Source organism: Nicotiana tabacum, chromosome 19 (assembly GCF_000715075.1).
Source record: "Nicotiana tabacum cultivar K326 chromosome 19, ASM71507v2, whole genome shotgun sequence".
NCBI classification, from domain to species: domain Eukaryota; kingdom Viridiplantae; phylum Streptophyta; class Magnoliopsida; order Solanales; family Solanaceae; genus Nicotiana; species Nicotiana tabacum.
In genome coordinates, this window is record NC_134098.1 from 142,791,189 (window position 1) to 142,805,947 (window position 14,759).

The 14,759-nt window shown below is 40.8% G+C and overlaps 1 non-coding gene across 1 annotated transcript; it reads left to right on the forward strand.

Annotated features, from left to right (window-relative positions):
• Positions 1-14,231: 14,231 nt before the first annotated feature.
• On the forward strand, positions 14,232-14,338 carry LOC142173996 (small nucleolar RNA R71). The gene has a single exon (XR_012703361.1). It is a non-coding gene; the product is annotated as a small nucleolar RNA R71 (small nucleolar RNA).
• The last annotated feature ends 421 nt before the right edge of the window (positions 14,339-14,759 follow it).

The following is a 14,759-nucleotide window of genomic DNA, read 5'->3' on the forward strand; positions in this document are numbered from 1 at the left end:
CAGTGGGCTCGATTTATTCCTATACTGTTTTTCCAGAATTTATTTCGGTAAACAAGTGTTAATAACTTTCTGTTTTGTTTATATATATTTTAGAAAGTTTAATGGGTTAATTGTTTATTACATCAATACAGATTTATAACAACATGGTCGTCTATTTGTAAGATTTTTGGGTATCGGCATATTGATGGGTTGTTACGATTAAGGAAGGAGAACATCAGTGGTAATTTGAGCAAGCGATTTGAGGAATGTGTGCTATGGTTGGCCTTATCGATTCATGCTCAGGCTTTGGGAAGACTCGGGATTTATGCTTCATGTAGAGGCGAGTTACAAGGAAGATGATTCGGCGTGGTGCTTCTTTGAGAGGACGCTCATATGCTAGCAGAGCCTTGGAGTTAATTATATTCGGGACCAAGTCAGAGTGGGTGACTCTCAATAACGGTCCTAGTAGATTCAAAAGCTAAGGTGTGGTGTCTAAGGATTTCGAGTCCATAGTATGGTTGAATATCGAGCTTTTGCAGCGGATTTTGATAAAGGAGCCTGGAGTGTTCCGTGTTATCCTTGGTTTACGGGGTATCATAAGTGGAAGGGGTGCATGTAGCTTTGGATTTATAGAAGAGTCATCAAAAATGGGTATATCAATTGAAGACGCGATTATGCGCACAATGAGGGTATGAAATGGTTCGTGAGTTTTGGGGACAATGTGGTCTCATGAAATGGGGTCACTCGGGATGAGTGTGGATAGGGTTCGATTTCCTTATGTATCACATTCAAGTTTGTAGTTTGTCGGCACATTGTGGCATCATATGAGATTTTTGGCAGAGTCTGAGGTGGCTTATTGCTTGGGCAGCTTATGCTGGGAGAGACAGGATTATTGGACCTGGGGTTAGTGTGATTAGATCGGTATGAGGCATAGTTAAAGAGTAAATATCGGTATTCAGTCAAGAATGAGGTAATGGTTCTTGTCAAGGGGAGAAACTCAATGATTGGTTGACTCGGCAGTTGGTTGAAAATTTCAACGCATTTTTTCCGCTGCGGCAACATTACAAGAGTTGGAGCAGGACATGTATGTGGCATGAGGTGTGTTGTGGACATTAGGTTCGTGGAATTTCGGCCATTGTTATCAGAGGATATTATTATGGTCATGTGAATTATGCAGTGCATGGTGTGAATTCAGCAAAGGTATGCAGTCATGTTTTGGTATATCAGGTGGTGATTGATACGGCGATCGTATATTGGAAACAGGCCTGACAGAAGATTCCGGATGTTGGAATTGGCTCTAAGGCAAATTTAACTAAGCAAAAGGGGAATCTTCAGATTTACTCCAGCCAGTGTGCTCAACTGAGTCGTGGTGGCACGGGTAGGTGCACGAGGTGCTAAACAATGATTTCGGACAACTCCAGCGCAGTTCTTAGCACGTTTGAGGACGAACGTATGTTTAAGTGGGAGAGAATGTAATGACCCGACCAGTCATTTTGATCCCTAGCACATCGTTTAGCAAGTTAAGGCCATGAGTAGCTTCACTTCAGGTATTATGACTTGTACGCGTGGTCGTAATTGAAATTCGGAGAGTTCAGAGTTGATTTGGAAAGAGAATTCTCATTTCGGAAGCCTTAAGTTGGAAGAATTGACTAAGATTGGATTTTTGAGTAAACGACCTAAGAATCGGGATTTGAAAGTTCCAACAGGTCCGTATGATGATTTTGGACTTGGGCGTATGTCCGGGTTGAATTTTGGATGACCCGGGAAGGTTTCGACACCTATTATGGAAGTTGGCATTTTTAGAAGAATTTTATAATTTTGGGTTGAAGTGCATTTCAATGTTATTAATGTCCGTTTGGGATTCCGAGTCTGGGAATAGCTCCGTATGGTAATTCTGGTATTGGGAGCGCGTCTGGAAGTGGATTCGGAGGTCCGTAGGTCTTTTTGGAGTCATTTGGCTAAAGCTAGAAATTTGAAGGTTTTTGAGAAGTTTGACCAAAAAAAGACTTTTTGATATCGAGGTCGGAATTCGATTCCAGAAGTTGGAATAGGTCCGTAATGTCAAATGTGATTAGTGTGCAAAATTTGAGGTCAATCGGACGTGATTTGATAGGTTTCAGCATCGAATGTAGAAGTTGAAATTTTAAAGTTGATAAAGCTTGAATTGAGTTGCGATCCATTATTTCGATGTTATTTGATGTGATTTGAAGGCTCGACTAAGTTCGTAATGTGTTTTGGAACGTGTTGGCGTAATTGGTTGAGGTCCCGGGGGCCTCGGGTGTGTCTCGGATCGAGTTCGAATGGATATTGGACTTTGAGGAATTGCTGGTTTCTGGGCATCTGGTTTCCCTTTCCGCGATCGCGAAGAAAGGGCCGCGATCGCGAAATGTTAAGTGGACTGGTGGGATTTTTACTCTCCGCGATCGTGTATAATGGTTCACATTCGCGGAGGGTCGAACAGGAGGTTATTCGTGTTCGCGACGGGGCTATCGCGAACGCGCTGTGTAGTAGGGTTGGCCCGTTTGGTGAAGGTTGATCTATGCGATCGCATAGAGGTGTTCGCGATCGCGAAAGTGGAAAGGGCTGAGCAATGCGATCGCATTATGGGCATCGCGTTCGCGAAAGGGAAGCTTTTGGGCAGTTGTTGATTGGCCTTCACGATCGCGAGTGGATTTTCGCGATCGCGAAGGGGAAATACCTGGGCAGTGTTCTTTTAAAATCGAGGTTTTGGCTCATTTTGCACTTCATTTCCTCCATGGGAGCCGGTATTGGAGCGATTTTGGAGCTCCATCTTCATCATCTACATCAAGGTAAGTGATTTCCACCTATTGCAAGCTAAATACAAGGCTTATATACGGATTTAGATATGAAAATTAGTAGAAATTGTGGTGGTTTTGGTAGAAAACCTAGAATTTGGTATTTTTGGATTTTTACCACGAATTTGAGCATGTAATTGGACATAAGTCATATATTTGAGTTCATAAGGTCATGGGTAATGATTATCTACGAAAATGTTCGGTATCCGGGTATGATTTTATCGACTTTTCGAACGAAGTTGGGAATTGTTATAAAATGATTAATTATGATTATTAGAGTATATTTTGATTCGGTTGCGTCATATTTGACTAGTTTTGGAGCGACGGGTATCAATTTGAATCGTTGGAGCGGCCTTAGAGCCGGTTATGGAATTTCGGAGCAGGGTAAGTTTCCTTTTTAACCTTGTATGGGTGAATTAACCCCATAGGTAAACTAAATTATTGTGCGCTTCTATTTTTGGGGGCTACGTACACACGAGGTGACGAGAGTCCGTACGTAGCTACTAGATATGCCTACGTCCGGGAAGTTTTAGGCTCACATCATGACTTGTTAATATTGTTAATGATTTATGTTTATTGTTTGCCTTGAGAGGGAGCGAGATTGAGTCTGCTTATTAAATGTTTTGAAGGGAGTTGAAATTGAAGAACATAAGATTTGAAAGGTTTCATTTGAACTTCGTAATTTCGAAAAGAATTGAGGAATAATATAATAACTGAAGAAATCTATGTGTAACTGCGTCACAGGTATGTTTCACGAGCGAGGTACTCTCCTTAAAAAGCTACAGGCTGAATTTCCCTTATTTTGAAAAGAATCAAGAAAAAGATATGATTTTAATGTTATACTTATATTTGGCCGCGTCGCAGGTATGATTCGCGAGCGGGGTATTTCCTTAAATTTATATTTGACCGCGTCGCATGTATGATTCGCGAGCGGGGACCGCTTCGCATGTATAATTCGCGAGCGGGGAAATTTATAGATGCATCTATGGTTCGCGTCATTCAACCCTCTGGCAGTGCACAATTTAAATATTTGTTGGATCGGGACGTATGACCTCGGCATAATTTGCGCATGCTTGTATTGCTTGCCTTGAAATTTATAAATAATGATATTGCCTCCTCGGCATGAGTTAAATTGTTAAATGATGGGAGATAAATTTGGAGATTTCTTAATTATAAAAGAACTGCTTACTTACTTTAAAATATTGAGCTTGAACTCGTTCATATAATCCATACTTAATTATATCATTGATATCCCATTTATAGCCCATAGTAAGTATCGAAGTAGACCCCTCGTCACTACTTCTTCGGGGTTAGGCGGGATACTTACTGAGTACGCGTTGATTTACATACTCATACTACATTTGCTGCACATTTTTGTGCAGGTACACATATGTTTAGCTGCTATGTGGGTGTAGAGGCGCGATTATGGCGGGGACTTAGGTGAGCTGCATTCTATACGACGCTCCGCAGCCAGCAGAGTTTCCTTCAGAGTATTATATTTTCTTTCCTGTCCATATTTTTATTCCGGACAGTTATTATATTTTATTTTAAAATCTTAGAAAATGATCATGCACTTGTGACACCGGGTTCTGGGATGATTAGGGGATGTTCAATATTGAAATTGGAAAACATTGTTATTTATTTTGTAAATTCATCTTTTACTAGATAAATTGAAGTTCGAAAATATTAAAATGAGAATTTAATTAACCATTTAGTGTTGGCTTGCCTGAAAGTGGTGTCCGGCGCCATCACGACCTTTAACGGATTTTGGTTCGTGACATTTTTAATGGTTGTCAATTGTGGAGAGTCAAACATCTTCAAAATTTATTTATTGATAATTTCAATTTGAACACCAATTGTGCAACATGAAAGGAAATTGCTAAGTTAAAACGATTGAAATCCATTGATGACTTCCATTAAAACTCTATACAACAAGAAAGTATAAAAAAAATAGAGAATATCAAATGAAGAAAAATTGAAAAAAAAAATAGAGAAGGAGAGTAGAGAGACGAAGATAGAGATAGAGACAGAGAGAGGCGGAGAGAGAGAGAGAGACAGAGAGAGAGAGTGGGCAAGTATAAAGGGATAAAGAAATAATTGATATTTCTTATTCAATTATTAATATAAAGGGATACTCATTTAAAACTTATTTGTATATAATTTGCATATTATATATGACCATATAATTAAATTAAAACTTGAGTAGGGAGGGTAATAAGGTTTCAAATAGTATATAGAAAGGTAAAAATCTCTTTCCCATAAAACTGAAATTTCTGGAATTATTTTAAGACCACTTAAGTTCTATATTTTCTAAACTAATTGTGAAACCGTATTAAAAGTTTACAATTATAAGCATTTGGAATGACTAATAGATCAATATAGTAACTTAAAGATTAGTTAATATTTTGACATTGAGATAACAATTCATGCACACACATTTTATGCAAATTGATTTAGAGTACAAGGAGTACAAGGAGAACGAAAAGACGGGGAAAATAATTTTGATGTAAGCAAGAAAAATAAAAAATAAGTTAATTAAAAGGATTGGAAAAATTATTGATGCACATATTGGTACTATTTTATTAGCTAGTCTCTATACTCGTGTATTGCACGAATATATTAAGTGCACAAAAACAATTCTAATTTGTAAACTAATAATTTATCTCACATAATATATGTTATCTAACGAATAGGAGTTCAAAATCCATGTCCAATCCAATCATCTAAAGGAATCGGTGTTTTAAAAGGCGTGGGCGTAAGGCGAGACGTTTTACATATGCCTCAACGAGGCATATGCCCCGAGGCATGGGGTGTAAGTCCCATAGGTATTTAATTTTTAATATTTTATAAAATAATATAATGACAGTCAATATTTATAAACAGGTAAAATTGCATAAAAAATAATATATATATATATATATATATATATATATATATATATATATATATATATATATATATATATGTGTGTGTGTGTGTGTGTGTGTGTGTGTGTGTGTGTGTGTGTGTGTGTGTGTGTGTGTGTGTGTGTGTGTGTGTGTGTGTGATCTATTATATGTTACTTATAAGCACAAGTAACTTGAATCTAAAAGAATAAAGTTTTCTACATAGAGGAACAAAAAGGATGATTAACCTGCAATTTGAACTTTCAACTTGCTGCTATGAAGGAGAATGGAGTTCTCTTTGTAATTGTAAAAAAAATTAAATATTCGTTATTTTTGGGAGATATTGGCAGACATGCGGACAAGATAAAGAATTGGGAAAGACCATGAATTAGGGCTTCAATCAATAAAAAAGGTTTTGACTTTTAAATTTAATACTTTTGAGTTCCTTTTTAAACCTTTTGAGTAATTACCAAACTGACTTTTGAGAATTTGGGTATTATATGAAAGACTTATTCAACAAAATTTATTTTAATTTGAAAAAGTCTCTGGGGCTTACTACTCACTAAAACAACGCGCCGAACGCCCGGGCGTACGCACCGAGTGGGCTTGCGTCTCTTGAGACTTTCGCCCCACACCATCACCCCGGGGCTAGCCCCGAAAATGCCTTTTAAAACACTGAAAGGAATATGATATAAATTCATAATCCTTCTCCAATTAAACTCTATTTTATTTTTAAAAGTTTATTAAGTGCAATGGAGGAAGAGAGTGAAATTGGCAAATGATACTAATAATAGGGATTAAAGTAAATCCACGATTGAAGGTATTCAGCAATAAGTGAGCAGACTCTCAATCAAAACTAACGGTCTTAATTAACAAAGATTATTTGGTATTGCAACGACCCGACCGGTCGTTTTGAGCTCTAGCGCGTCATTCGGCAGTTTGAGGCCATGAGTAGCTGCACTTCGGGTATTATGACTTGTACGTGTGGTCGGAATTGAAATTCGGAAAATTCGGAGTTGATTTGGAGAGAAAGCTGGAAGAATTGACTAAGGTTTAATTTTTGAGTAAACGACATCGGAATCGGGTTTTGGAAGGTTCCAACAGGTTCGCATGATGATTTTGGACTTGGGTGTACGTCCGGATCGGGTTTTGGATGACCCGGGAGCGTTTCAGTGCCTACTGTGGAAGTTAGCATTCTGGAAGAATTTCATAAATTTGGGTTGAGGTGCATTTCAATGTTATCAATGTCTGTTTGGGATTCCGAGTCTGGGAATAGCTCCGTATGGTGATTCTGGTATTGGGAGCGAGTCCGGAAGTGGATTTGGATGTCCGTAGGTCATTTTGGGGTCATTTGGCGAAAGTTAGAAATTTTACATAATTTTGAGAAGTTTGACTGGGAGTGGACTTTTTGATATCGGATTCCAATTCCAGAAGTGGGAGTAGGTCCGTAATGTCAATTATGACTTGTGTGCAATATTTGAGGTCAATCGGACGTGATTTGACAGGTTTCGGCATCGATTTTAGAAGTTTGAAGTTTCAAAGATTCATTAAGTTTGAATTGGAGGGTGATTCGTGTTTTGTGATGACCCGATAGGTCATCTTATATTTTAGAACCTAATTCTGTGTTTCGAGGTCTCAAAAACCTCATTTTAGCCTTCCTCGATTTGTGTGCGCAGTCCGGGTGTTCTTCCAGAAGGCTTATATGTTAAAAACTGATAAAAATAGTAATTTTGCCTTAGAAATTCATTTAAGTTGACTTCGATCAACGTTTTGCGCAAACGGACCCAGATCCGTATTTTGACGGTCCTGGTAGGTCTGTATCGTAATTTTGGACCTGGGCGTATGCCCGAAATTGAATTCAGAGGTCCTTAGCTCGAGATATGGAATTTTGATGAAAAATTAAAAGTTTGAAAGTTTAATGATTTTTAGAATTGACTGATGTTTGGTCTTGTCGATACCGGGTTCGTATTTTGGTTCTGGAGCCCGTTACAAATCCATTATTATATTTATGACTTGTCTGTGAAATTTGGTGAGAAACGGAGTTGATTTGACGTGATTCGGACGTTCGGTTATGAAAATAGAAGTTTTAAAGTTTTCTTGAAAATTTCATTTGATTTGGTGTCTGATTCGTAGTTCTAGGCATTATTTTGGTGTTATGTTGGCGCGAGCAAGTTCGTATGAGGTTTTTGGACTTGTGTGCATAATTGGTTTGGAGTCCCGAGGGCTCGAGTGAGTTTCGGATAGGCTACGGAAGCTTTTTGCATTTAGAAATCTATTTTTTTTGTGCTTCAGCTGTTATCTGGTGTGTTCTTCTTCGCATTCGCGAAGGTACTCTCGCGAGCGCGAAGAGTAAACTGGGGCAGGGTATTTTCTTAATCGCGAACGCGAAGAAATTGGGGCCTTACCCTTCGCGAACGCGACCAGCTTCTCGCGAACGCGAAGCTTTAGGGACCTGGGGGAGGGGTCAATCATTCTTCTACGCGAACGCGAGCATGGGCTTGCGAACGCGAAGGCCAGGGGGAGCAGACTTCGCGAATGCGAAGGAGGACTCGCGAACGCGAAAGCCACTCAGGCTGCTGCTCATCGCGAACATGGCAGGCCCTTCACGAACGCGAAGAAGGCCTAACGCCCAGACCTTAAAACAGAACCAAAACGGGATTTTACCCATTTTTCATAAACTCTCCATTAGAGCTCGGCCTAGGTGCGATTTTGAAGAGAAAACTCAACATCAATTCATAGATTTGTACTCTTTAACTCATTTTCTTCCATTTCTATCATCACCCATTAGATTCCTAGCCCTAATCTTTGTTCTTTCATGGTAGAAAATTAGGGATTTAGGAAGAATTAGGGGGTTTTGCAAATTGGGGATTTAGACCTCAATTTGGTGTCGGATTCCGAAACTAATTACATAATCGGGCTCGGGGGTGAATGGGAGAATGGATTTTGGTCCGAACCTCGGGTTTTGACCAAGCAGGCCCGGGGTCGATTTTTGACTTTTGGGGGGAAAGTTTGTGGAATCTAAATTTATGCATTGTAATTGATTTCTTTAGCAATATTTGATATTATTGAGTCATTTGTGGATAGATACGAGTGGTTTGGAGGTGGATTCTAGAGGAAAAGCGGTAATTGAGCATTGAGTGGCCTTTGGAGCGAGGTAAGTATCGTGGTTAACCTTGATTTGAGGGTATATGACTTGTTTGTCTATTTTTTATATGTTTAAATGTTGGGGAACAGTTTATATGTGAGGTGACGAGTACTTATGCGCGAGACCTGACGCCAGATGCCCCTCATTTTATCCCTCGCGAGGCGAGCTCCCACGCCAGATGCACCTCACTTTAGACCTAGCGATGCGAGCTCTCATGTGAGCTTTTCATCAGGCGACATGAGACCTAACGCCTGGCCCAGTTCGCTGGGGACCAGGTGACGCGCAGCGGACTGTACGACCTGCTGAAATTACCTGCAAACATGTTAGTACCTAAAAACGAAAAGAAAAATTCTAACTACACTAAAAATCAACTACGAATTGGGTTGCCTCCCAACGAGTGCCTTAGTTAATGTCATGGCCTGACGAATACAACATTACAATGGGTTTCCTCCCATAAAGCGCTTGATTTAATGTCGCGGCACGGCGCAGGCAATCGACTTAAGGCTCGCTCAACATTGGTGGCTCTATAAAATGAGTCACCGACACTACTTTCGTGTTATCCATACCCAAATAATGTTTTAACATGTGCCCATTAACTCTGAACGTGCGAGAGCCATCTTCTGAATCAATCTCTACGGCTCCAGTGAGATGAATCTCTAGCACACGAAATGGTCCTGACCATCTTGACTTCAATTTCCCCGGAAACAACCTCAATCTCGAATTGAATAATAATACCCTGTCTCCCGGCTTAAAATTTCACTCAAGAAAATTTTTATCGTGTACCAGTTTCATTCTTTCCTTGTATAACCTCGTACTCTAAAAAGCATGGTATCGAAAATCGTTAAGTTCATACAGCGTTGTGACTCTACTAGTTCCAGCGGCCTCCACGTCCAGATTTAATTGTCGCAACTCCTAGAAGGCTTTATGCTCTAACTCCACCGGCAAGTGACATGCCTTTCCAAACACCAATTTATACGGCGACATACCAATCAGAGTTTTGAATGTAGTGCGGTAAGCCCATAGCACATCATCCAATTTTCTCGCCCAATCAGTCCAAGTAGCATTTACAGTTTTGGTCAAAACACTCTTGATTTCTCTGTTTGACACCTAGACTTGCCCACTTGTTTGTGGGTGATACGGAGTAGCAACTTTATGGTGAACGCCATATTTCTCCAACAACTTTGCAAATGCTCGGTTGCAGAAGTGGGTGCCCCTATCACTGATGATAGCTCTTGGAGTGCCAAATCGGGTGAAGATGTTCTTTCTCACGAAACCAATAACTGCCTTCGCGTCATTTGTTGGAAGTGCCACGACTTCTACCTATTTCGAGACATAGTCCACCGCTACAAGTATGTACTTGTTAATATATGAGCTGACAAATGGTCCCATAAAGACGATTCCCCATACATCGAATACTTCCACCTCTTGAATTGGGTTCATGGGCATCTCATGTCGACGGGAAATATTCTCCGTCCATTGGCACTCATCATAACTTTTCACCCATAGGTGTGCATCTTTAAACAACGTCGGCCAATAAAAATCCCGACTCCAACACTTTAGTCGCTGTCCTTACACCTCTAAAATATCCTCCGTACGGTGAAGCATGACATGCCTGCTAAACAGAAGATTGATCTATCTCGGGAATGCATCTCCGGATCATGTTATCAAGACAAATCCTAAACAAATATGGTTCATCCCAGAAATACATGCGACAATCACGGAAAAACTTTTTCTTTTGCACAGAAGACAAGTCATAGGGAACAATACCGCTTGCTAGGTAATTTGCAATATCTGCATACCATGGTATATCCTCGAGGCTCGTTGCTAAGAGTTGTTCATCTAGGAAAGTCTCCATAATCTCCTACACCTCAACCTTCTTCTCTGCTCCTTCAAGCCTAGACAAATGATCAGCAACTTGGTTTTCTATTCCCTTTTGGTCCCGGATTTCCAAGTCGAACTCTTATAGCAGTGGCACCCATCGAATTAGGCGCGATTTTGACTCCTTTTTCTCAATTAGGTATCTGAGGGCAGCATGGTCAGTGTAAACAATTACCTTTGAACCTATCAAGTATGACCTGAATTTATCAAATGTGAACACCATAACTAGCATTCTTTCTCTGTCACTGTGTAGTTCAATTGGGCGCCACTCAAGGTTCTACTTGCATAGTAGATCAGATACATGGCTTTATTTTTTCGCTGCCCAAGAACTGCTCCCACATCATAGTCGCTTGCATTGCACATTAGCTCAAAAGGTTGCCCCTATCGGGGAACACTATGATTGGTGCAGTCATCAGTTTCTTCTTCAACTCCTCAAATACTACCCTGTAGTCATCAGAAAACACAAAAGGGAGATCTTTTTCAAGCAGTTTACACAAGGGGTTAGCAATTTTGGAGAAATCTTTTATAAATCGTCTATAGAACGAGGCGTGGCCAAGGAAACTTCTTATTTCTTTGACGGAAGTGGGTGGTGGTAGCTTTTCTATCACATTAACCTTTGCACGATATACCTCAATACCCTTACTCAACACTAGGTGCCCCAAGACTATCCCTTCCTGTACTATGAAATGACATTTTTCCCAGTTGAGCACCAGATTAGTCTTCACACATCTTTTCAGCACTCTTTTTAGATTCTTAAGGCAGTCATCGAACGAGTCTCCCACCACTGATAAATCATCCATGAAGACTTCCATTATGTCTTCTACCATATCTGTGAAGATAGCCATCATGCACCTTTGAAATGTGGCAGGGTGCATTGCATAGGGCGAACGACATTCTCCGAAAAGCATAGACGCCATATGGACAAGTGAATGACATTTTCTCTCTATCTTCTGGGGCAATAGAGATCTGATTATACCCCGAGTATCCATCCAGAAAGCAGAAGTGGGACCTTCCAGCCAATCTATCTAGCATCTGATCAATGAATGACAAGGGAAAATAGTCTTTTTGAGTGGCCTTGTTCAATCTTCTGTAGTCCATACAAATTCGCCATCCCGTGACTGTTCTTGTTGAGATTAGCTCGTTGTTCTCGTTTTGCACAACAGTCATTCCACCTTTCTTTGGCACACATTGAACTGGGCTAATTCAATTGATGTCAGAGATGGGGGGAAATGATTCCCGCATCTAACCACTTTATCACCTCCTCTTTCACGACTTCTTTCTCTGGAAGGTTTGTGGCCATCTTCCAATAAAATCTTATGCATACAGAAAGCCGGGATGATACCCTTAATGTCTGCAATGGTCCAACCAATTGCAGTTTTGCACTCTATCAATACCTGCAAAAGTTGTTCTTCCTGCACATCTAACAAACCAAATGAGATAATAACAGGTAAAGTAGAGTTGGGTCCCAAGAAAGCATACCTGAGATGAGGTGGTAGCGGTTTCAGTTCCAACTGTGGTGGCTCTTCGATTGATGGCTTAGCTGGAGGAGTCTTTCTATCTTCTAAGTGCAAAGACTCAATTTCGAGCTCTCTTTTACGAACCCTTGGCCTTCAAGAGCCAGCACCCACTCCACCAAGTCCTCTCCATTTACTTCTTCTAAGTTCATGAGACAGGCTGCTAGAGGGTCTTTAGCATTCAAAGTCACATCTTCCTCCTCCAAAATTACATCCACAACTTCTATTAGAGAGCAGTTAGCAAATTCACTTGGTCGCCGCATAGACTTCTGCACATTGAATGTTATCTCTTTATCATTCAATCTCAATTTTAGCTCTCCAGTTTCACAACCAATTAAAGCTATCCCAGTGGCCAATAATGGTCTTCCCAAAATTATGGGAATCTCCTCATCAACCCGACGGTCCAGAATGACAAAATCTGCTGGGAACACAAACTTTCCAACCCCCACTAATACATCATCAAGGATTCCTGATAGTCTCTTTACTGTTCGGTCGGCTAGTTGTAGTAACATAGATGTGGGTATTACTCTTCCAATGCCTAACCTTTTGTAGATAGCCAAGGGCATCAAGTTTATGCTTGCCCCCAAATCACACAATGCTTTAGCAAAAGCATAGCTGTCTATTGTGCATGGGATAGTGAAACTCCCTGGGTCAGACAACTTCTTAGCTATAGGTCTCGTCACGACAACACTACAGGTCTGGGCTAGTGTAACAGTGGCCAAGTCTTGGAAGTCGAACTTGCGAGACATCATATCCTTCATCATTTTGGCATACCCACGTATCTCCCTCAGGGCGTAAATCAGTGGAATGTTCACCTGGATTTGTTTCAGCATCTCCGTGAATTTCTTATACTACTCATCCTTATGATAGTTGTCCAATCTCTATGGGAATGGTGCTGAAGGTCGCTTCCTTCCTGTGATTTGAGTTTTATCTTGCTCGGGAACTGCTTCTACTGTCGTTTCTTACACTACCTCAGTCTCCTTCGCAACCTCTTTTTCCTTGCTTGTGCTCTCTTGTACATGTTGTATCGTTACCTCAGTTAACCCTGTTAAATCATCTACCTCAATGGGTACTGGCACCAATGTTTTAGTTGGTCGGCTTTTGCGAGCAATTTCTTGCTCTAGATCTAGGTCTCTACTATTTCTTAGACTCACTGCCATAAGCTGCTTCGGGCCCTGATCTTTTGGATTGACATGGGTGTCTTCAGGTAACATCCCTTGGGGATAATTATTCAGAGCGATCGATATCTGCCCTAGTTGAATCTCAATGCCTTTGATAGCTCAGTCATATGATACTACCTTTTCTTGTATCTGGTGGACCTTTTCTTCCATTTTCCCGCCGGCATGAGTTGTTGCAACATTCCTTTAATTTCAAACAACCCATCATCTTGTCGCACTATCTGTTGTTGTTGAGGCTGTTGATAAGCTGGCTACTGATTTTGCTGATAGTGTCCCTGTTGCCTTTGGTAAGGCACAACTTGACCCTGGGGTCGCATGGCTCCAGGATTGATGCTATTATTGTACTGCTGCTGTTCTGGTCTATATTGTTGATTCTCTTGCCCCCAATTCTGACCTCCTTGCCTCAGTCCTCCATAGTTGGGCCACATAGTTCATGTCTTCCTGATAGTGCTGGTTATAACTTTCCGCACTCCAAGAGCATACATATGGTTGGTTAATGCATGGTGTACATAATCCCACATTAGTCGCGTCAACTATGTGTACCTGCTGCTTCTGGCCTGATTCATCGATCTTTGGTGAGGATACTCATTTGCGTCATCAGAGTGGCCATATTTTCGGCTATGGAGTTGTTTGGGTCCAAGGCCATTGAGTGAACGACATGAGTGATCGTAGAGTCTCTTGTCATCCATCCTGAGTTTTGAGCCATTTTATCAAGTAGGATCTTGCATTCTCTAAATGATTTGTTCAAAAATGCTCCACCTGCTGAAGCATCAATATTGGCCTTTAAGTTGTCTGCCAATCCCATGTAGAACCTCTGCCCCAATATTTGCCCTGGAATGCCATGATGTGGACACTTAACCAGCATACCCTTGAACCTCACCCACGTGTCTTGTAGTGTTTCTGTTGGTCTCTGCCTGAAGCTCAATATCTCATCAATTTGTTTGGCAGTCTTATTGGGTGGGTAGAACTTGTTCACAAATTGCTTGACTAATTCCTCCCAAGTAGTGATGGAGTTTATGGGAAGTGAATTAAGCCAAGTCTGAGCCTCTCCCATCACCAAGAATGGAAACAATAACAACTTTATTACTTTCGGTGTCACATTAGGTTGCCTTTGTGTGACACATATCGACAGGAAAGTTTTCAGATGCTGCTGAGGATCTTCAATGTAAGACCCTGAGAACAGTCCCTTGTTCTACAACAAATGTAGCATGTTGTTTGTGATTTAAAATGATTCCGCTTGTATATGAGGGACTGCAATTGCGGTTGCCAGATTTTCGGCGGTGGGTTGTGCCCAATCATACAATGCTGCTTCTAGCACAAGAGGCACCACACCCTTATTGTTTGGGTCATTCGCATTGTTTCTG